At 38.8% G+C, this 24,790-nt stretch overlaps 1 protein-coding gene across 1 annotated transcript in view; it reads left to right on the forward strand.

Annotated features, from left to right (window-relative positions):
- Positions 1-24,790, forward strand: part of LOC150108410 (endosome/lysosome-associated apoptosis and autophagy regulator family member 2-like) — a 477,226-nt gene that overhangs the window by 261,505 nt on the left and 190,931 nt on the right. The window lies entirely within an intron of this gene.

Below are 24,790 nucleotides of genomic sequence, written 5' to 3' on the forward strand. Positions count from 1 at the left end.
TTATTACATTTAAATTTTTAAAAATATTTGTCAGATTTGGGTTAACGGGGGTGCAAATTAGACACTTGCCACAGGTGCATCATATCCTCATTACTGTACTGCTTTTAATATTATTAATTATTATTATTATTATTATTCAGGCCTCCATGGAGTCAAAAGACTCATCGTGGGAGGTCCTTCCTAAGAAACACAAAGTCTATCAAGACTCATCGAGAGGAGGTCCCCCCCCCCTAAGAAACACAGTCTATCATACCACTCCTTGAACACATTGACCGTTCTCGCTCTCACGACTCCATCAGGCAATGTATTCCGTGGTTCAACCACCCTGCATGCAAAGAAACCACTCCTCACCCTCTTGCTCACAGTTTCCTTTCGTAACTTCCAGGGATGGCCTCTTGTCATCACTCCTTCCCGCTGTTCAACCAAGGGAAAGAACTCCCCAGTGTCAACCCTGTAACCACCTCTCAACAGTTTAAAAGTCTCAATCATATCACCTCTCCTTCTTCTATCCACCAAACTCTGCAGTCCACATTCCCTCAGCCGATCATCATAACTATCATTGTACAGTCCTGAAACCATCTTTGTTATCTGCCTTTGTACCCTTTCCACAGTTAATTTATCCCCTTTAAATCCTGGGGACCAAATCTGAGAACAATAGTCCAAGTGTGGTCTGATCAGGGTCTTATACAATGGAATGATAACTGTTTTATCTCTGAAGGTCAGTGTCCTTCTCATTATTGCAGCAATCCTCTGTGTTACCTTCACCACCTTTGCAATATGTCCCCTAAATTTCAGGTTTCTTTCAATCATCAACCCAGATCTCTTGTCTCCCCTACTTCCTCCAGTATAACTCTTCCCATAGAATATGCAGTGTCCCATCGATGTTTCCCAAACCTCAAGACCTTACATTTTGCTGCATTAAACCGAAATCCCCATTCATTTGCCCATCTATCTAGCTTATTCAAATCCTCTTGCAGGGCTGCTGCATCTGCACTATTACTAATAATCCTTCCCAGCTTTGCATCATCTGCAAACAACTGAACATCACCCTGCAATCCACTGACAATGTCATTGATATAAAGGTTAAACAATATAGGTCCCAGCACTGAGCCCTGTGGGACCCCACTTGTAACCCTCTGCTTCCTTGAAACTGCCCCACCATACACCACTCTCTGATACCTATCAGACAGCTAATCCTGAGTCCAGTTGACCAATCTGACATCCAAACACATGTGCTGCAACTTAAATATCAGCTTATCATGTGGCACCACTATCAAATGCCTTCATAAGTCTAAAAAAATGGTAGAATATGCCTTTCCTTCATCTAATGCTCTTGTAACTTTATCATAAAAGGCTAGCATATTGCTAAAACAAGAGCATCCCCTTCACAAATCCATGTTGACTCTCACAGATAACATTACCCCTCATCTGCCCAATGCTGTATATGGTCCTTTGCTACTTTCTCCAAGATCTTACTAACTACTGATGACACACAAACTAGTCTATAATTAGATACTTCCAGTCTGCTTCCGCCCTTATGCAATGCCACTATCTTACCTTCCTTCCATTCCATGGGCACCTTTCCAGTAGCCAGACTTTCATTGAAAAGCCAGGTCAAAGGCACTGTCAGTTCCGTAGCACATTCTCTCAAAACTCGTGGTGAAATACCATCCAGTCCCACAGCTTTACTGTCATCCAGAGTACTCAGTACTTGAAACACACTCTCCTCCTGTACCTCTAAACCTTGAACCTGCCCAATCCCTCTAGTATTAAAACTGACTCATCCAGGATGAAATACTCCAATAAAGTGATCATTGAACAATTCTACTATGTCCTCTGCATCAGTCACTCTGTTCCCATTTTTATCCCACAATATCATTCTTCCACAGTCATTTCTCTTCCTACTGGCCTAATATGTAAAATATTCCCTAGGATTTTCTTTGGATCTTAGGGCCAATCTCCTCTCATATTCCAGTTTCCTCTTCCTTACCATACTAGTCACTCTTCTGGCCTGTGTTTTATACTCTTCATGCATCTTGTTGGCAGAAAATGGGAATCTCCAAAACTTTTAGGAGAGAGAAAGGCAACTGTTCTGATTCAGGTTAGGCCTGAATTGTTAAATGGCTTCACAACTTTCTTTGGAAAGCCGTTCATATTTAAAACTGCTTCTATGAAGACAAGCTTCATTGCAAAGGATACTGTGATACTGTATCTAGTGTCATTACTATGTTGTGCCAAATCAGACTTTTGAGGTTTCAAATTATTCAGTGTAGTATTGATGTTCATTAATTATCTTTTCCACAGAACAGTCTGTCTGCCCAAAATATGTCAAAGCTTTTGTTATCTTCATAATCATTAAAGATTATGTGTACTGGTAAAAAGATATAGCAAACAAACAAACGAACAGGTTTTATGACTATCATGACTCTGTGTGGCATGAAAATGATGACTAAACTCTATCATTACTTCAGGATTACCACTCACCATTGATAATAATGACATTATGTGATTATACTATCCCTTAAATCAGGGGGCCTTTCAACCTTTCAGACAGTGCGGCCGCATTAAAAATTTCAATTAAGATGCTTTCAAGATTCACAAGGAAGGCTGAACATATGATACTTTACATAAAATCATATAAAAATAAACATACTCAGCTTTAAGAGCGTAGGTAGGAGTCGGGTTCATAATAAGTAAATAAAATCAATACTTGAAAAAAGATAATTTAATGAAGAAAACATTCATTTTTTACAATGTCAATGGGCAACTTGGCAATGTTTTTTTTTGACCAGCTTGTCAATGTTGGCATCAATGTTGGAAGTCGCTATGCACAGAGTATTCTCAAGATGTTGGTCCATAATCTGAGTTCTTGTCTTGGACTTCACATGCTTCATTCTGGAACTGCTCACATAAGTATGTGCTTCCTAACAAAGTGCACATCTTCAGAGCATGCCATCAAAGATTAGGGAATGTGTCCTCAGAAATGTAATCATTTTAGAAATTATGGACTTTACAACCATGTTATAAATAACTATTTTAATTTCCCGATTTTTCGACATTCATATTAAGGTCATCATCTGGAGTATATACAAGGACAAGCTGAGTTACATTTCACACAGTAAGCTAAAGAAACAATAATTTGATCACTGGTTATTTTACTGGCATGACTTCTAGTGAAAACAAAAAAAAATACAGATAAAATTAAAAATTAATTATTTAGAAACTACAACAAAGCTAAATTCTATTTAAGATAACATGAGAGAAACATTCTTTCTTATAGATAGTTTTCTTGCAGTAACAATGATGTCCTATTTTTAACATTACAATTGTTATATTAGATATTTTTGATTCTGGATTATCTATAGTCCTGTTTATAGTTAACTCTTAGGGCAAAAGGTTCCATGGGTAGAATATGTGCCTTCCATATGCTTGGGATTTTTAGACCATCATTATTATTCAGATTGGGGTGGTTGATAAGAATCTCACAGGCTTCCTTAAATTTGCGTTCATACCATGTTTTGGTGTGATGTAAACAACTGGTGCTTTTCCAGTCAATTCTATGTAAAGTGTTCAGGGCATTATCAGAAAGGCCAGCTTCACCATAGTTATTATATTTAATGTGTCATTTATGTTCCTTTTGTCTGATAGGGATTGTGCATCCTGGCCCCATGGCCACCAGACATTAGACACTTTCCTTAGCCACCTGAACAAACAACACAAACTCATACAGTTTACAATTGAGATTGAAAAACAGAACACACTTCCGTTTCTTGATACATTTGTCACATGTCTTCCTTCTGAGAGTCTTTACCTTCACTGTTTACAGGAAACCAACACATACTGGCCAATATATGCACATAAACTCCTACACAACCACCCTACACAAAAACTAGGTGTCATTAATACTCTAAAAAACAGGGCTTTGAAGATCTGCTCCGATGAACAAGCGCTGAAAACGCATTTAAAGTTATCAGCAATATTTTTCTAAAAAATGGTTACAACTAAAATACTATCAACAAAATTCTCTACAAGACCTCAATAAAAAAAACAAAGATAAACCAGACTACAATAAAACTATAACCATTCCTTACATTAAAGGGACATGAGATAAAATAAACAGAATGCTACAGAAATACAACCTCAAAGACACCTTTAAACCTCCTGCAAAATTAAAAAGCTTACTCAACTCATCCAAATACCCACTCCCTCTGCTGGCCCACCCTGGAGTATACCATATTTACTGCACCTATAATCTGCCATATATAGGGGAAACAGGATGTGCAATTCCTATCAGACAAAGGGAACATAAACGACACATCAAATATAATAACTATGGTGAAGCTGGCCTTTCTGATCATGCCCTGAACACTTTACATTGAATTGATTGGAAAAACAACATGTTTACATCACACCAAAATATGGTATGAACGCAAATTTAAGGAAGCCTGTGAGATTCTTATCGATCACCCCAATCTGCACAATAATGATGGTCTAAAAATCCCAAGCATATGGAAGGCACATATTCTACCCATAGAACTTTTCTCCCTAAGAGTTAACTATAAACAGGACTATAGATAATCCAGAATCAAAAATATCTAATATAACAATTGTAATGTTAAAAATAGGACATCGTTACTGTAAGAAAACTATCTATAAGAAAGAATGTTTCTCTCATGTTATCTTAAATAGAATTTAGCTTTGATGTATTTTCTAAATAACTAATTAATTTGTAATTTTATCTGTATTTTTTTTTTTTTTCACTGGAGGTCAAGCCAGTAGAATAACCGGTGATCAAATCATTGTTTCTTTTGCTTACTGTGCGAAATGTAACTCAGCTTGTACTTGTATATTTGTATATACTCTAGATAATGACCTTAATATGAATGTCGAAACGTCGGGAAATTAAAATAGTTATTTATAACACGGTTGTAAAGTCCATAATTTCTAAAATGAATGCTGATCACCATGCAACACTAAAAGAGAGGATTCAGAAATGTAGTCTTTGTAAAATGTAAGCAAGGGCACATTGAATAATTTTTCTCTCAAAGAAGAGTTGTTTTGGTTCAAGCAGCTCCATTTGTAGTGAGCCTGGCATTTTGGCAGCATTGACACTGAATGGCATTGAAAATAAATCTAAAGAAGACTGTTGGTTACGAAAATCACTCTTCGAACTCACTTCGCAAACGGCTAATTTTGTAGCATATGCATCAAGAGACGAATAGTTGGACTCAATGAGAAGCTGAAAACGAGTTAAGTCTTTTTTTGCAAGTTATGCCTCCCAAAGTTTGAGCTTGGCCACAAAAGCTTTCATGTGATCAAACAGGGTGACACCAGTTGATCTTTGGATTGTAGCTGCTTATTTAGGTCATTCATATGCAATGAGATGTTGGTTACAAAGGTAAAGTCTGTCATTCACTTCAGATCATTAAATTCCGCAATCGGATTCTCCTTGGTTTGCATGAACTGCTGTATTTCACTCCTTAAGTCAAAGACTCTTTTAAGAACCTTCCCTCTGCTCAACCAGCGCACATCACTATAAACCACATTGGCATGATCCACTTTGCACTCTCGTGTCAAAAACTCTTGGAATTGATGATGATTCAATCCTCTTGCCCTAATAATGTTGACGACAATCACAATAACTTTCATGACATTCTCAAATCCAATAGTTTTCATGCACAAATTCTCCTGGTGTATTAAATAGTGGTAATGGATGAAATCTTTTCCTTTTAGTTCCGGTTCTTTCCATAGCATCGCAACAAACCCTTCGTTCTTTCCCACTCTAGCAGTGACACCATCATTTACCACACCCTCAAGGTTGGTTAAGCTGAGGTCGAAACGCTGGAGGTTTTCTTGGTGGCTACAAGAATATCAGTGCCATTCGTCGTTCCCTTCATAGGTACGAGCGCTAGCAGTTCTTCTGTCACACTGAATTGTTCATCAATGCCACGGACAAAGATAGCCAGTTGTGCTGTATCCTTCACATCTTTGCTCTCATTAAAGCAAGTGAATATGACGTAAATTCGGACAACCATTTTTTTTATTTGCCAATGACATTGAAGTTCCTTCAATGTCATTGGCAAGTTCTTCGACATGTCGTGCTACAGTTATCCCAGACAAACACAGTTTTTTAAACGCTTCCTTATTATTTGGGCACAGAATATCCCCATCAGCGATGAGATACTCTTTCTCAAACTTGCCGTCCAAGAAGGTTTTGATTTTTTAGCAATTTTTTCAGTTGTTACATAACTTAAAGAACTGGAGGAGGCCTTCATCCAGCAGTGGACAGAAAATGGCTGAAAAGAAGAAGAAGACATAACTTACTTTGACGCACGCTTCGCTCTCTTCCCCCCTGCCTTTTAAACATACCCTGCTGGTATTTTAAATCAGTTTGGAGATGGCTCACTTTGTCCACATGAAGCTGCCCTTGAAGGTGATTGAAATTGGACGCATGCTTTGTCTCATAGTGTCATTTTATATTGTATTCTTTTGATACTGACACTGACTTACGACAAATTAAACACACTGGCTTATCGTCGATCACCACAAAAAAAGTACAACATGGTCCACTTTTCATTAAAAATTCTAGTAGCAAGACTTATACGTTGGTTAGACATAACTGGTAATTAGTTTACGGAATTAACAACGCATATAAAGTATATTAATTAATGGTAACTTTAATGAATAACTTCTATATTTCGGCAATGTCACATTGCCATCTTCAGGAACATAAAGATATGGTATGTGCACTCAGGAACTAACACAAAGCAAATGAGGAAGAAAGCAAGAAACTAATATTGTTCCTAAAGTCCTAATGGTGCCCCTCTTGTGGGCTAATTTGTTTTTTATTAATTAGCCCGCAAGAGGGCACCATTAGGACTTTAGGAACAATATTAGTTTCTTGCTTTCTTCCTCATTTGCTTTGTGTTAGTTCCTGAGTGCACATACATACCATATCTTTATGTTCCTGAAGATGTCAATGTGACATTGCCGAAATATAGAAGTTATTCATTAAAGTTACCTTTAATTAATATACTTTATATGCGTTGTTAATTTCGTAAACTATTTACCAGTTATTTCATTAAAAAAAACCGACAAGAATCACTTGATTTACACTATTTACTCGTAGACACCATATGATGGAAGGTGAACTCAAAAAATGATCTAAAATGGCTGTGTAACGGTTATTATCCACTGAATATGTCTCACACTAATGAAAAAAGTCTGGCAATATAAAACCACAATAGGCGATGATGACACGATGAACCTGCATGCGCTTATACACAAATATCACACTGTTCACAACTGACTGACTGTGGCATGTCTATTTAATATTTATTTTTATAGGATTTTATGTAAAGTATCACATACACAGCGTTCCTTGTGAATCTGCAAAGCTTCTTACAATTCTAAATACCGCAGTATAGCTTAGTGGCCCATGAGCTTCATTGAAATTATTTTTATTTAATCGCGTTTTAATGTTAAGTAGTTCTTTTTTCAAAATGGCCGGCGAGCCACGGCAAAGAGCTCCGCAAGCCATGCGTTGAAGACTCCTGCCTTAAATAATACTACCTTTTGCTGTCTCTACTCTACACTTGCTATACCTCTAGGATGCAATGTGTTTCATACCAGTCTCCAAGCAAAAAAATCTGTTTATTTGATACTCCTTTGTACATCTTCTGGTTGAACTCTTCTTCCAGTTTTCTCTCTCTGGGTTATATGCATAATCTTCTCTGTGTTGATCTGATAAAAAAAATACCACCATCAGCATACATCTCTGTATTGTAACTGCTCTCTATCTGTCCCACATTTATCATGTTTCAAAGTATTCCTCTCTCCCAGTCTCATAATCCTCATAATGAACATCCTGGACTTCTTTTCTCTAGATCCTTTTCAGTCAAATCATCACCTGAAAAACTAGTTGAGCATATCTTTTTTCCCTAGTTAAGATGTTGTTTGATAACAGTGGATAATGAATTTTTTTTTACGATGGATAAAGTCTTGAATTATCTCTATTATCTATTTAATGTAATGTCTCATTCATGTTTCTTCATTGTTGCTGTAACCTACTATTTTATCTTCATAAGTTTTGCATGATCCACAAATATTATTATACAGGGACCTCTATGGAGTCCGAAGAGTCATCACAGGAGACCCAATCCATCATACCTCTCCTTGAACCTATTAACAGACAAAGCACTCACAACTGACTCAGGCAACCCATTCCACTCATTCACTCCAAGCAAAACAATCTAGTCCTCACACACGTACAGACCACACCTTTATTCAACTTCCATGGATGACCCCTTGTTCTGGTCCCTCTAGCCAAGTGCTGAAACATTTCCTCTGCATCTATCCCATAAAATCCTTTGAGAAACTTAAATGTTTCCATCATATTTCCTCTCTTTCTCCTATCAGCCAACTTCTGCAATCCACACACCTTCAATCCATCTTCATAGGGAACATTCCACAGGCCACTCACCATCTTGGTCACTTGCATTTGAATCCTCTCCGCTTCTTCCTCATCCCTAAGAAACTCAGGGAACCAGACTTGAGCACAGTAATCCAGATGTGGGCGTATCAAGGCCTTATAAAGAGGAATTACAACTTCCTTATTTCTACTTGTTAATATGTTCATCACTATCCAAGTAATCTTCTGGGCTCAAGTCTGGTTCCCTGGGTTTCTTGGGGGATGAGGAAGAAACGCAGAGGATTCAGAGGCGAGTCTACCACTGTCTCTGTCTCTGTCTACCCCCCCCCTAAATATCTAGCTTCATCTGTTTCCTGGAGTGCAGTGCCGTCAATGTGATACACAGCTTGTAATCTATTTACCCCAAAATGCACAACTTTACATTTCTCTACATTAAACTGATGCCCATTATCTTTTGCCCATACTGACAGCCTATTTAATCAGCCTATTACTCTACCTAATTTCACATCTCACTCAGCAAACAACTGAATATTTCCTTTCAGATTATTTCCTATATCATTTATGTAGAAATTAAACAGCAGTGGTCCCAGCACTGAACCTTGTGGCACGCCACTAGTCACAAGTTTTTGCCTTGATTCTGTCCCTCCATATACTACTTTTTGATATCTGTCCAGCAACCACCCTCTTATCCACTTAATCAGTGTCATATCCATCCTTATTTGTTTTCTAATTTGAATAACAGTGTTTCATGTGGTATTTTGTCAAATGATGTCTTTTGCAAAGCACCGTGTAGCCATTTCCTTTATCCAACTCAGCTGTTACTCTATTATAAAAAGTTAGTTAGTAAATTACTAAGGTATGACCAACCCTTCACAAAGCCATGCTGATCCTCATAGAGTATCATATTTTTATCTACCCATTCTTGAATTCTCTTTTTTTTATCAATTTTTCTAGTATACTTTTACCACTATGCCTAAGATACTGATTGGCCTATAATTTGCTACTGTAGTCTTAGAACCTCCCTTATGCAAAGAATTAATTTTGCCCTCTTTCCACTCCATTGGAACTCTACTGGACCTGAGACTTAAACAACTTAGTCAAAGGCATTGCCAATTCCTTTGTGCATTCTTGCAGAACCCTAGCTGATATCCCATCTAATCCCACAGCTGTATTTACATTGAGATTCTGCAATATCCTAAGAACCTCCAATTCATCCACCTCTGTTCCCACATTAGTGTCTGTCACACATGTTAAAGCAGTAACCTCACTAGAAAGATATATGCTTGCAAAGTGGTCACTCAGTAAATCAACTATTTTATTTGCTTCTATCTCCTCATGACCATCATCACTCATTAAGGTTAATCTTCCATAGTCATGCTTCCTCTTACTTGCCACAATGAAAGAACTCTGGGATTTCCTTTGGACTGCTCAGCTAAATTCTTTTCATAATCTTATTTTGCTTTTCTTTCCATGCGGTTCACCTTTCTTGCCTGAGCCTTGTACTGTTCATGAGTTTGCTGGTCACCTTTCTCTTTATATACCCTCCACAGCATTTTCTTCTTCTGCAGCTGGTGCTTAATGATATTACTCATCCATTTAACTCCTATCTGATTAACCCTGTTTACCTTAGGTATACAATTTCCCCTTGACTATATCCCATGCAGTATTAACATCCTTACCCTACAGTGTTTTATGTCAGGGTACAAATTTAAGCTTTTTCCTAAGCATGTTATAATCACCTGCCTTTTAGTTTCACAAATACCCCTTCTTGATAAATATTTCTCATGTTTCACAATTTCCCAAGTTAAGACTGCATGGTCACTTTTACCAGTTGGAGGCAATGTTGTCACCTTGGTTATGGATAGCTCTTTGATCCTATGACCAGGTCCAATACTCTCCCACCCCTAGTCCCCTCCATCACATGCTGCCTTAATTAATTATCTTTCAGCAGGTGTATTAATTCTGTTTCCTTCCAGCCATGCAATCTTACTTCCTTCCAGTCTGTATTTCCTTAGTTGTTGAAGTCTGCCATAATAATCACTCTACCTGTACTCGTTTTACTAATTTGGCAATGCATGTCTTCTAGATCACCTGTGGAATTTCATGGCCTATAGCATCAACCAACTGTATATTTTGTCTTATTGGTCTTAATCTCAAACCAGATTGCTTCAAATGAACAGCCACCTTCCTCATCTCCTATTCTTTTTGGTTGCAGTTCATCTGCTATCATCAGCAGTACTCTCCCCCCCCATCTTATTATTATTATTATTATTATTATTATTATTATTGTTCCGGGAAACTCCAAGGAGTCGACAGACTCATCGAGGGAGACCCTAACATCATGTCAAGAAGAACTATTCAACATTCACACAGTATCTATCATACCTTGCCTTGAACTCATTCACGGTCGTAGCACCCACAAGAGACTCTGGAAGCTTATTCCACTCATTTACCACTTTCCAAGTAAAGAACCTAGCTCTAACACCCTTGTCAACCACGCTCTTGCCCAGCTTCCATGCATGGCCCCTAGTCCTCCCACCACCAGTCATATTATCAAAAATATCTTCTGGATCAATCTTATAAAAACCCTTCAGTAATTTGAATGTCTCAATCATATCACCCCTCCTTCGCCTATCGTCCAATTTCTGCAACCCACAAATCTTCAACCTATTCTCATAAGGTTCATTCCACAGACCTGCTATCATCTTGGTCACTCATCTCTGGACCCTCTCCACTTCCTCCCCATCACAAAGAAACCCTGGTGCCCATAGCTGGGCACAGAAGTCCAGATGGTGTCTTATCAAGGCTCTATACAGAGGAACAACAACTTGTTCGTCTCTGCATGTTAAAGTATTTTTCAGAAGCCAAGTGATTTCGTGAGCTGTTTTAGTTACTTTTGCAATGTGCCCCCTGAACTTCAACTCCCTATCCACCAACACTCCCAAATCCTTGGCCTCATCAATCTCCTGGAGTATGATTCCACCAATGCGATATACTGCTGCTATTCTTTTCACCCCAAAGTGCATAACCTTACACTTTGCCACATTAAATTGACATCCATTTTTCCTAGCCCAGTCCTCCAAACTATCCAAATCATCCTGTAAAATTTTGACATCTTGTGCACTCACAATTGCTCTACCCAACTTTGCATCATCAGCAAACAAGTGAACACTTCCTCTCAGATCCTTTCCAATATCATTGATGAACAAATTGAAAAGCAGTGGTCCAAGAACAGAGCCCTGTGGCACTCCACTAGTCACAAGACGTCTTTTAGACTCCACTCCTGAATAAACCACTCTTTGATATCTCTCCTTCAACCACCCTCTTATCCATCTCACCAACCCTATATCTATACCCATCTGCTCCAGTTTACTGATTAGGGTTCCATATGGTATCCTATCAAAGGCCTTGGCAAGGTCCAGTAGTATCACTGTAAACCCATTACCCCTATCCAGTTCAGCCGTCACTGTGTTATAAAACGTGAGCAAGTTACTGAGGCATGATCTACCTTTCACGAAACCATGTTGTCCCCCATACAATATCCCATTTTCATCTATCCAATCCTGTATTCTTTTCTTGACTAATTTCTCTAAGACCTTGACAATGATTCCTGATATGCTAATCGGTCGGTAATTTACAACAGCAGTCTTGGAACCACCTTTATGCAGTGGAACTATTTTCCCCTCTTTCCACCCGCTCGGGACTAACCCAGACCCGAGACTCAAATTAAACAATATGGTCAAGGGTACTGACAATTCTTTAGCTGCTTCTCGTACAACACGAGCTGGTATACCATCCAATCCCACAGATGTATTCACATTGAGGTTATGCAATAGACTACTCACCTCCACTTCATTAACCACAATTCCCGTATAATTTACTGGTTTATTCGTTTCTGCAATGTCACCACCTGGATGATATACTTTTGCAAAGTGCTCACTCAGTAACTCAACTATCTCAACTGATTCAGTTACCTCCCTACCATCGGCATTCTTTAAAATCAATCTGCCTTGTACATTTTTCCTTTTACTTGCTACATATCTAAAAAAACTGTTTAGGATTCTCTTTAGCCTGCATGGCCAATGTTCTTTCGTAATCCTTTTTTGCTTTTCTTACCACACTCGTCACCTTTCTGGCCTGCGCTTTATACCGTTCATGTGCCTGCCGGTCACCCTTCTCCTTAAATTTCCTCCATAGTTGTTTCTTTTTTTGCAACTCAAGCTTAATGGTGTTATTCATCCATTTAACCCCTACTTGATTTATTATTCGGACTCTAGGTATACAGTCAGCCATTGCTTCATGCAAGCACTTCTTAACTACCTCCCATGCACTATCAACTTCTAGTCCTTGCAGTTGTACATGCCATGGCACTGAACCAATCAAACTCCTAAGCTTGTCATACTTTCCAGCCCGATAATTCCACATGTACCCTGTCTTAATTGAAAATTCTACACCTTTAGCCACCTCCCAAGTTAAGACCCTATGATCACTCTCACCGATTGGTGGCAATGAGGTCATATTTGTTACAGCCAAATCCTCAGATGTAATTACTAGGTCAAGCACTCTCTGACCCCTAGTATTTTCCATTACATGCTGTCGCAAATAGTTATCCCTTAATAACTGCATAAAATCGAGTTCCTTCCTCCCATGTGTCCTCTCCTCACTCCAATCAATGCGACCATAGTTGAAATCTCCCATAATAATCACCCTCCTTCCACCCATTTCTTCTATTTGCTTGTGCATACTGTCACCACCATCTTTTCCATCACTGGTCTATAGCAGCACCCAATTGTATATTTAGTTCTGCTAGCCACAATCTCACACCAAATGGCCTCAAATGTGCTCTTTTCTCTATCCTGCAATTCAACTTCTATTCTCCTTGGCTGGAGCTCATCAACTATCATCAACAATACTCCTCCCCCCATTTTATTCTCTCTTTCATTCCTGAACACACTATACCCATCACATTCAATCCCCCTAGTTATATCATCTACAGTCAGCCATGTTTCACTAATACCTATAACCTGTGGTCTGGAAGTGCCAACCATTGCCAAAAACTCTTCCTTCTTGTTCCTAATACTCCTAGTATTAGTGTACATGAATTTAAGACCCCCATTAGCCCCAACCCTACCTTGATGCCTTATATTAACTATCCCACTCAGATTTGTTGTCCTTATTTGCTCTGGCATATTATATTCGTTCTTACATTCAACTGCCTCCATAAGGACTGTATCTCTACTCCCCCCCCCCTAACAAATCTAGTTTCCCTGAATTTGCACATCCACTACATTCAGCAACACTTTCTCAAGTCTTCTTACACCGTAACCATTCAAATGCAAGCCATCCATCTTATATAGATCCTTTCGTCCATCAAACTCACTCCACACATCCACAAATTCCACACTACTCGTCATACATAACCCACGCATAAAGTTATTCGCAATTATAGCCCTCCTTTTAAACATTTCACTGTCATACCATGGCAAAAGACTAATCATTCTAACTCTCTCACTCTTTTCTTTTGCTACCTCAAACAATTCATTCAGGTCTTCTATAATTTCCATTTTATCTCCTTTCAAATCATTCGTACCTGCCACAACAATCATTTCTTTCACCATTTCCTTTTGCTCTCTAATAGACGCAGTTACGTCCTTTATGGTCGCACCAGGTTGGTACGATTTTGTCAAATCCTCTACTAACACACCTCGTACTAACGAGTCTCCATACAGCACTCTATCCTTCATTTTGTTCATGTTCACATTCATACGTCTATTTTTCCTGTCATACCTTTTATTATTGGTTGGTTCATTCAGTCTACTTTTGTTCATGCACTCTAGCTGCTGTTTTGCTCTTTCTATCGCACTATTCAACAACGCGATCTCACTCAATGCTTCTATCTCATCTTTTTTGTTCTCTGAGAAAACATTTATACTATCATTCACACTCTCACAATTTTCATGTACAACCTTGCCGTTTCTTGTCATATCCCTATTTCCTTCATTCTGAAGGTTGACAAAAATATCACACTCACGATCCGAAATACACTTCAATTCCTCATTCTCCCGACATTTTCTACACACATTCAATCCTTTATTATCATCTAACCACACTCCGACCGCACTCCGCAAAGCGTACATTTCACAGCTAGTACACTGACTCATTTCTTTTATGCTACCGTTCTTTGATAACGATGGCGAACCTTCATTACTGGCCGCCATTTTCCTTCGCACAGGTGCCATAATTATTTGCAACGTGTTTTGTCAAATTATACGTTATAACACCCCAAAAATAGAAGCACTAAAATACGCAAGGCAAACAAAACAAAACTACACAATATTAAGTAATTTGTATCGATAACTGAAAATGATACTTATCTTATCTGGAGCTTGCACGAACACTACACATTACGAATTCATCTAGCGGCGACTTCCCGACATAGATTATGTTATAAAACACTTTAGTACACTAACCACGCTAATAAAGCTCCAATAATATACCAAAATTACACACTTAAGTCCATTAAATTGAATCCAAAACACCAATAAATCAACAAAAAACACAAATCTCTCAGGAGCTCTCCGAAACAATTCACATTCAATATCAACTGCTTTAGAATTTCTTAAGAGAGAAATAATTATAAATGCTCAGTTGTAGAAAGATACAGTTCAAGGAGTATTATTATATTTATTATTATTATTATTATTCAGGCCTCCATGGAGTCAAAAGACTCATCGGGGGAGGTCCTTCCTAAGAAACACAAAGTGCATCATACCACTCCTTAAACTCATTGACCATTCTCGCTCTCACCCCACATTCCATGGTTCAACCACCCTCCATGCAAAGAAACCATTCCTACCCCTCTTGCTCACAGTTTCCTTTTGTAACTTCCAGGGATGGTCTCTTGTCATCACTCCTTTCCACTGTTCAACCAAGTGAAAGAACTCCCCAGTGTCAACCCTGTAACCACCTTTCAACAGTTTAAAAGTCTCAATCATATCACCTCTCCTTCTTCTATCCACCAAACTCTGCAGTCCACATTCCCTCAGCCGATCATCATAACTATCATTGTACAGTCCTGAAACCATCTTTGTTATCCACCTTTATACCCTTTCCACAGTTAATTTATCCCCTTCAAATCCTGGGGACCAAATCTGAGACCAATAGTCCAAGTGTGGTCTGATCAGGGTCTTATACAACAGAATGATAACTGTTTTATTTCTGCAGGTCAGTGTGCTTCTTATTATTGCAGCAATCCTCTGTGTTACCTTCACCACCTTTGCAATATGTCCTCTAAATTTCAGATTTCTATTAATCATTATTATTATTATTATTATTATTATTATTATTATTATTCGTGATACCTCCAAGGAGTCCGAAGACTCATCGCAGGAGGACATCTTCAACTCTCTCTACACCTTACCTCTACTACGAATCAACGCCATCTACCACCCACCTCCAACACCACCACAACTAGTAATTTTTGTCTGTAAATTGCGTGTGTTCTGAAGGGCCGATTTGTATGTATGCGGGATGAAAAACCCGAGTTTCCGGGAGAAAAAAACCCTGCTACCTCCGTATGAGATCGGCTAACTCACCATCGATTGAAATCGACCAGATGAAGATCCCTCCCGTCGCGATGAGAATCGAACTTAGGCCTATTCCAATCGAAGGGCGCAATGTACCGTCATTCTTCCAATTGCGCTACGGAGGCGCTTGTGAGAGTCATTCAACCCAGATCTCTTGTCTCCCTTACTTCTTCCAGTATAACTCCTCCCATAGAGCATGCAGTGTCCCATTGATGTTTCCCAAACCTCAAGACCTTACATTTTTCTGCATTAAACCGAATCCCCCATTCATTTGCCCATCTATCTACTTATTTAAATCCTCTTGCAGAGCTGCCGCATCTGCTCTATTACTAATAATCCTTCCCAACAACTCTCTGATACCTATCGGACAGCCAATCCTGAATCCAGTTGACCAATCTGACATCCAGACCCATGTGCTGCAACTTAAATATCAGCTTATCATCTGGCATCCTGTCAAATGCCTTTGCTAAGTCTAAGAAAATGGCGGTATGTGCCTTTCCCTCATCTAATGCTCTTGTAACTTTATCATAAAAGACTAGCATATTGCTAAAAGAAGAGTGCCCCTTCACAAATGCATGTTGACTCTCACAAATAACATTACCCTCATCTGTCCAATGCTGTATATGGTCTTTCACTACTTTCTCCAAGATCTTACTAACTACTGATGGTACACAAACTGGCCTATAGTTAGACACTTCCAGTCTGCTACTGCCCTTATGCAATTTCCATGGGCATCTTTCCCGCAGCCAGACTTTCATTGAAAAGCTAGGTCAAAGGCACTGTCAGTTCCCTAGCACATTCTCTCAAAATGCGTGGTGAAATACCATTCAGTCCCACAGCTTTACTGACATCCAGAGTACTCAGTACTTGAAACACACTCTCCTCCTGTACCTCTAAACCTCGAACCTGCCCAAACCCTCTAGCATTAAAACTGACTCCTCCAGGATGAAATACTCCAATAAAGTGTTCATTGAAAATTCCACTATGTCCTCTGCATCAGTCACTCTATTCCCATTTTTATCCCACAGTATCATTCTTCCAGTCACTTCTCCTCCTACTGGCCACTTAGCTAAAAAATTCCCTAGGATTTTCTTTGGATCTTAGGGCCAATCTCCTCTCATATTCCAGTTTCCTCTTCCTTACCATACTAGTCACTCTTCTGGCCTGTGTCTTATACTCTTCATGCATCTTCTCTTCACCTATCTCCTTATATCTCTTCCATAGCCTCTTTTTCACATTTTCCTGTTTAATATTGTTTGTCATCCACTTTACACCAAATTGTGTCCTCTTCTTCACGTGTGGAATACAGCTTACTATTGCTGCTAACAAATATTCACAAAAGTTTCACAATTTCTCGAGCACTAATGATATCCCTGCCTTCCAATTCCTCCCTTCAAGAAACTTCCCCAAGTTGACGTCTTAGACTATTATAATCACCTGCCTTATAATTCCATATATGTTCCCGTCTCTTTGACTGGAACTCATGTCTATTCATTTTCCAAGTCAAAACCATATGGTCACTCTCTCCAACTGGTAGGAGAGATGTCATCTCAATACTGTAGATAAAATTCTACATGCACTATAATGCTGCTTTATCTCGCATATGTGCAGCTTTTTTTTCCCTGTATACCTTATATATACAGGAATATAAAGGATCCCAAAAATAGAACAAGTAGTGAAAAGTTTTTTCTGTTTATTAAGAGCGTGTTTTAATTTAGAGATGGAAATCAAGTGGTATATTTAGTACATAAAAGTGCATATGAAATCAAATTTTATCATTAAAGCTGAATTTTTCTTTTTTTCACTTTCCCAGCGGAAATACAGGCAATCACTATACCCTGCCCTTTTTTTTTTTTTAAATGATAGTGCCGCTTAATGAGAGGCCATCAAAAGTTGCTGCTGAAAAGAAAAACTTTACTTTTATAGTAAAGTAGCAATTTTGATTTGTGTTTTGGTGAAGTTTTTTTTTTTTTTCATAGCTTAGCATAACTGAGTGATTGGGGAGATTTGTCTGTTTGAAACAGACCTTAGTTTTACTGTTTTTGAAGCTTGCAGTGAACGACAACAAAATGGTGGTATGAATGGGATTGCCATATCACACTATGTGAAAATCAAATGTAATTACCAACATGGACTTTTTTCGAATGGTATGTTGTCGTGAATGCAACATGCATATGTGACAGAAGAGTGTGTTTGTGGAGAGACTGAATAAGAGACAAGAGGTTACGGATATATTGAAGTGTGTTCTGTTGGACTACGAGTTGTTGATAAATGTGAAACTGCTGATAGAATGAAAGAGTGCATTCTATAAATGTTAAACTGCTGATTGTGGGAAGAAATGACTGTATGTATCATGGAACAGTAGCAATTGCAGGAACAAATGACTGTATAAATCACAGAACAGAAATGAAAACAAGTATAGCTGAAAAAACAAAAGCAAGTTACACTGTGGAAGAAGGAATGAGGAAGCAAAAGAAATGAATGATAGACTGACACTGTAATTGCCAGGATGCAAGACTTGAAAAATGAGTTGATCAGAATAAGAAGTGAAATGAAAAATATGTGCAGTGAGATGAGAAGTGAGCCTCAGTAGCTCAATCATTATAGACGAAGCTTTTTGGTTGGAAAGACCTTGGTTCGATTCCCGTCAGAGATGTGAGGAGTCTTTATCTGGTCTCTTTCGATGAAAGGTGAGTTAGGGGGTAGGGGGGGGAAGGTTCATCCAGAAACTCAGGGGTTTTCATCCCTTAGAACAGGCAAACTGACTACAAACATAGGACACACCAGGAGGCATAGGGCTAACTACCTTATCCTCGAGTACGGTTGCAGTTGCAACCGTACTCGAGGATAAAAGGTTAGAATGAAAATTATCTCGAGAATAGAAATACGAGAAGATTCTATTATTAGAGATGTGCTAAATGAGCTATTCCATAATGCAGGTTTTTTGAGAGGGAGAATTGGCAGAATAATTGATGCATTAGAGATGAGAATCAGATGAACAAGCAAGTTGGTGGTGTTGTTGGAACAAATTACTTGATTGTACCTAATGAGAATGTGAGAATAGATATCAAGAGGTTGTTGGACAGAGTCAAAGATAACAGAGTGATTGAAAAGGTAGTCAGTGTATTGCATAGGTATGATAATGGAGAGTTGAGATGAAGAGCATGATCATGATCATGAATGATTTGTTAGCATAGCTGTGTTAGGAGAACAGAGTAAAGTTTAATAAAATTAGTTTAATCCTTTATCCAAGTGTGAGCAAACAAAGTTTGCACCTGAAGTATCTTCAGGACTAGGGTAAGGTGATACCACACCATGGCAACTCGTTGCAAAGGTGGAGAAAGCTACCAACACTCCTATCTCAGTATCTCCTATAATGCAAAACACATCTCCTTGCGGATATGTCTAATGTTATGCATTAAGGGAAGGGCCACTACCCAGACTAGTTTCGACCTTTATTGAGGTCTCTTCAGTGGGAGCCAGGCCCTAGTGGAAATACCAGGCAGAAGCATTCGCAGGTCATCTCTACCTATAGGAGTTGCCAAATGGTGTGCCACCCTTTTTTAATAAATTACTCTGGATTTAGAGAAAGTTGTTGAAAGTTTATTTTTCACTTGGTTAGAGTATAATAAAATTAGTTTAATCCTTTATCCAAGTGTGAACAAACAAAGTTTGCACCTGAAGTATCTTCAGGACTAGGGTAAGGTGATACCACCCCATAGGTAGAGATGACCTGCGAATGCTTCTGCCTGGTATTTCCACTAGGGCCTGGCTCCCACTGAAGAGACCTCAATAAAGGTCGAAACTAGTCTGGGTAGTGGCCCTTCCCTTAATGCATAACATTAGACATATCCGCAAGGAGATGTGTTTTGCATTATAGGAGATACTGAGATAGGAGTGTTGGTAGCTTTCTCCACCTTTGCAACGAGTTGCCCTGGTGTGGTATCACCTTACCCTAGTCCTGAAGATACTTCAGGCGCAAACTTTGTTTGCTCACACGTGGATAAAGGATTAAACTAATTTTATTATACTCTAACCAAGTGAAAAATAAACTTTCAACAAGAGTAAAGTTTGTGAATGTGTGGGATACATTTGAAGGAAAGATGAAAATGTACAAAGTGACAGGTTCCATTTGAATGGATTTGGTGTGAGTCAATTAGAGAGACTGTTGCTGCAAGGAGGAATGAGTGATATGAGTAAGGGAGCAGAGGAAGTAAGAGGGAAGCAAAAGATCTGGAGAGAAGAACTGGTGAGACTGAAGGGATTGTAAATGTGAATAGTAGTACTGAGAATGATAATGATAGAATGCAAATACAAGATAACCGGGGGGGGGGGGGGGAATCAGCATGGACAGTGAGAAACAGTACAAGGGAGAGCTGATGTTGAAAGTAGTAGTGAATGTGTGTTATGGGGAAGTCTGTATGTGAATGGGATGTAGTTGAGTCCAATGAGATAGATAGGGTGAGTGATGATAAAAGTCATTTAGGTGTGGTTAGGTTTGGGAAATCACAACCTACAAGTGGCATGGGCAGTACTGGCCATAGACCTAAAAGTGAATTGCTGAATTTATTTACAAATGCCAGGAGCATCAGAAATAAGGGGAATGAAACAGTTTAGGTGATTGAGTTTAGACATTGTTGGAATGATCACACAAACATTGTTGGAATAAGTATAACATGGTTGGATAAGGATGATATCCTGATGGGAATAGAAATAGAAGGATGTGATGTTTTTTGTGAGAATAGCAAGGACAGGAAGGGATGGGGGGGCTGAGATGATGTTGATGATAACAGGCAAATTATGTCCACACAAAGTGGAGAGATGCAGATGTAAATAGTGTCAGTGGTTTTGCATCAGTATGGTGTGAAGTGGAGTTGATAGGAAGAGATATTTATTCTGATTCAGCTGTAGGCCAAGGAATGTGAAGTTGGGTGATGAAGAAATGTATAAGCAACTGGGGTTAGTGAACAGGTGAGGGATGATTTAATTATATCAGTATTGATTGGAATGAAGAGATAGCTCTTTCTGGTAGATAGGCTTATACATTGGTTGCTCATATCTATTAATTTTCAGGAAATAACAACATATACTAAAATATTAATTATAAAAACTTTAATTAATGCTTTCTGCTATTTATTATTATTATTATTATTATTATTATTCCTGACACCTCCAAGGAGTCCGAAGACTCATTGCGGGAGGACACCTACAATGCATATTTCAGCAATGTTACATTGCCGTCATCAGGGATCACAAAAAAAAATTATATATGTATGCAGGCACTAACACTGGGCAAATGAGGCTGAAGAAATCAACCAAATTCGGGCTAGAGTCCTAAAAGGCACTCCTTAGTGGGCTAAATTGGATAATCTTGGGTGGTGGGCTGAAGATCTTAGGATGAAGGCTTCCCAAATTTAGGGCAATTTCATGCACCCAAATTTGTTGAGGTATGAAAAGTTTTTCAGGGCTGAGGCAGATTCGAGAAATAGCCTTTTCATATTTGTATTTGGTGTGGTGCAATAGAGTAGCCTTCTTCCGCCATATCCTGTCATGGGTGTCCAAAGCATGGTTAGCAAGTCCTGAGTGGCTGTATTGGTGGAACCAGATGTAGTCCTTATGTTCACCAATTCTGATATTAGCTGTCCTGTCTGTTTGGCCATATAGGACAGTTTGCAACTGCAAGGCACCTGGTAGGTCTAGGGAATGTGGCTGGTCTTTTGGTGGAGCAGATAAGAGATGCATATTTCTTATGTGGCCTGTAAGTGGTTGTAAGGTTATATTTCCTTAGGATTTTTGTCAGTTTTTTGGATGTGCCCCAGATATATGGAATGATGATAAATCTAGAGTAATCTCTGCTCTGCTCTGAAAGGAGGGGGGGGGTTGCAGTTACAGGCTTTTAACTAGGGGTTTTGGGGGTTGTAGCTATTGGCTAAGAGTTTGAGAATATAATCAAGTTCAGTAGTTAGGGCAGTGTTATCAGAACTGATTAATTTTGTCCTGCTGTGTAGGGTTTTTACAGGGTGTTCGGGATAAATTTGACAGTTTCGTAAGGAAAAAGAAAATCTTCTTTGTATCTATTAAATTTAATGAATTGACAAAAAAACATTACAGGCAGAGTTAATTACAATACTATCAACAAGATTTACTCAAAATAACCACCATTAGCATCGATCACAGCTTCAATTCTGCTTCGGAACCTCGAACAAGCTGATGCTACAGTCTCCCTGGGAAGGGCCGCAAAAACTGTTTTAATTTTATCCATTAACTGGGCTTTTGTATTACTGGAAGTGCGATTGGTGTCTTTTTCAACTGCGCCCCATACAAAATAATCCATGGGGTTAAGGTCTGGGGAGTTTGGAGGCCAAACATTTGGACTGGTGAAGTCGTAGAAATTTTCAGACAACCATTTTTGACTTTTCCCAGAGGTGTGGCAAGGGGCCGAATCCTGCTGCCATACATACGGCCTACCATTGGCTACCCTTGTTATCCAGGGCTTGACTACAGTTAGCAACTCCACGAACAAAGCCCGAATTCCAATGCCAGGGTTCTTCAACACCTGTTCCTGCAGATTTGCGAGGAATTCTGCTGTACGAACGCAATCAGATCGTCTGCTAGGGATCTTTCTTCTTGCTACATCCTCGTAGTCACCATTGCAAGTCTCTAGTTCATGCCTGATTGTTTTTACTGTATTCAGGGAGCATTGGGAAGCAGTCGTAATATCCTTATTTTGATGGCGGGCACGAATCATCATGATACAAGTTATTCTCTTCCATGATTCAGGTGGGTTCCAGCTATCCATCCTTTCTGACATCTTGTATATGAATGAAGAAGGGTCCAAACTTTTAAATGAAGAGAAGTGTGTGTTAATACATGTAACTTACGGAAAAATATAATTAATTATAAATATGTCAAATTTATCCCGAACACCCTGTATAATCTCATATTGTTGAAAGAGTAGATGACTTCTAGTAAATGTATCTATTTGTATGTGTAGGTTTCTGTAAATGGAGAATGTCAGGGATCCATCCTGTTGGCATGTAGTGAGTGTCTGGGAAAGGGAGACTGTTGTTGTTTTCCTTTTCTAAGGTAAATTGTATCTTGGGATGTTAATTGTTTTAAATGTGTTAAAAAATTGTGGAGCATATCCAGGCCATGTAGCCAAATGGAGAACACATCATCTATGTAGCGTAGCCAGACAGCGGGTTTATGTGTGGCAGAGTTTAAGGCTTTTTTTCTTCAAAGGTCTCCATGAAGAAGTTGGCAAGGAGTTGAGAAAGTGGAGAACCCATGGCTGTCCTCTCTATCTGTTTGTAGAATTTTCCTTGTCAAATGAAATAGCCTGAGTTCATGGTGAACTGAAACAGGACTGAGATATCAGGTGGAAATATGGCTTAGATGAAGTCTGAGCTATCTTCAAGTGGCACAGTAGTGAATAAAGAGGAAACATCAAAATTGACCATTATTATTGTTATTATTATTATTCATGATATGTCTAAGGAGTCCGAAGTCTCATCGCGGGAGGACACCTACTCTACAACTCTTCGTCTCTACCACTACACCAAACCTCTGCTACAAATCATCTACATCATTGCCATCCATTGCCCACCACCACAACTAGTATTTGTTGTCTGTAAATTGTCTGTGTTTTGAAGGACTGATTTGTCTGTATGCAGGATGAAAACCCGAGTTGCCGGGAGAAAAACCCTGCTACATCCGTTATGAGATCGGCTAACTCACCTTCGATTGAAAAAGTCCATATAAAGATTCCTCCCATCATGACGAGAATCGAACTTAGGCCTTTTGTAATCAAAGGGTGCAACGTACTGTCGTTCTTCCAATAGCACTACAGAAGCACTTAATTATGTCAGTGTGTTGGAGTGTGAAATTTTCTATACTTGTTTTAAAGTGGGCTGAGTTTTTTATATGTGAAGATGTGTTACAAGTATATTGTGTGAGCACTTTTGCTAAATGTTTGGCTAATTTGTATGTAAGCGAATCAGTGCCATCCACAATGGGACATACTGGCATTTGTTTATGGACTTTTGGTAGTTCATATATCTGGGAGGGTCTAGAGTTATAAGGTTTTAGTTTTTATTGGAAGTTTTTTCACTTGGTTATACTATAAATTAAAGATTCCAAGAAATTATATACTTGATTTAATCCTTTATCCAAGTGTTAGCAAACAAAGTTTATGCCTGAAGTATTTTCAGGAGTGGAGCAACTCGTGGTAAAGGTGGTATGACTTCACATCACTTGCCTTAGTACCCCATAATGCAAAGCACATCTCCTTGCGGACATGTATAATGCTATGCATTATACATGGATATGTATAATGCATAGCATTATACATATCCACAAGGAGATGTGCTTTGCATTATGAAATACTAAAACAAGTGATGTGAAGTCATACCACCTTTACCACGAGTTGCCCCAGTCCTGAAAATGCTTCAGGCTCAAACTTTGTTTGCATACACTTGGATAAAGGATTAAACCAAGCATATACCTTTAAATTAAAGATACCATTTCTTGGTATCTTTAATTTAAAGGTTTTAGTTTGTTTTGACTTCCATAGGTCAAGAAGTAAGGTTTTTTAAGGAGCATATGGAGTGTTCTGATCTGTGTACTAGTGGGATCATGATTTATAGGGAGGTAAGTAGAACGATCTAGAACTAAGGAAGCAAGCTTACCTGTGTAATCTAATTGGTTTAAAACCACAGTGGCATTTCCCTTATCTGCTTTTGTAATTACTGTTCTGTTGTTGTTTTTAATTTCT

Source organism: Typopeltis vanoorti, chromosome 3 (assembly GCF_054136105.1).
Source record: "Typopeltis vanoorti isolate ZY-2024b chromosome 3, IOZ_Tvanoo_1.0, whole genome shotgun sequence".
NCBI lineage: Eukaryota > Metazoa > Arthropoda > Arachnida > Uropygi > Thelyphonidae > Typopeltis > Typopeltis vanoorti.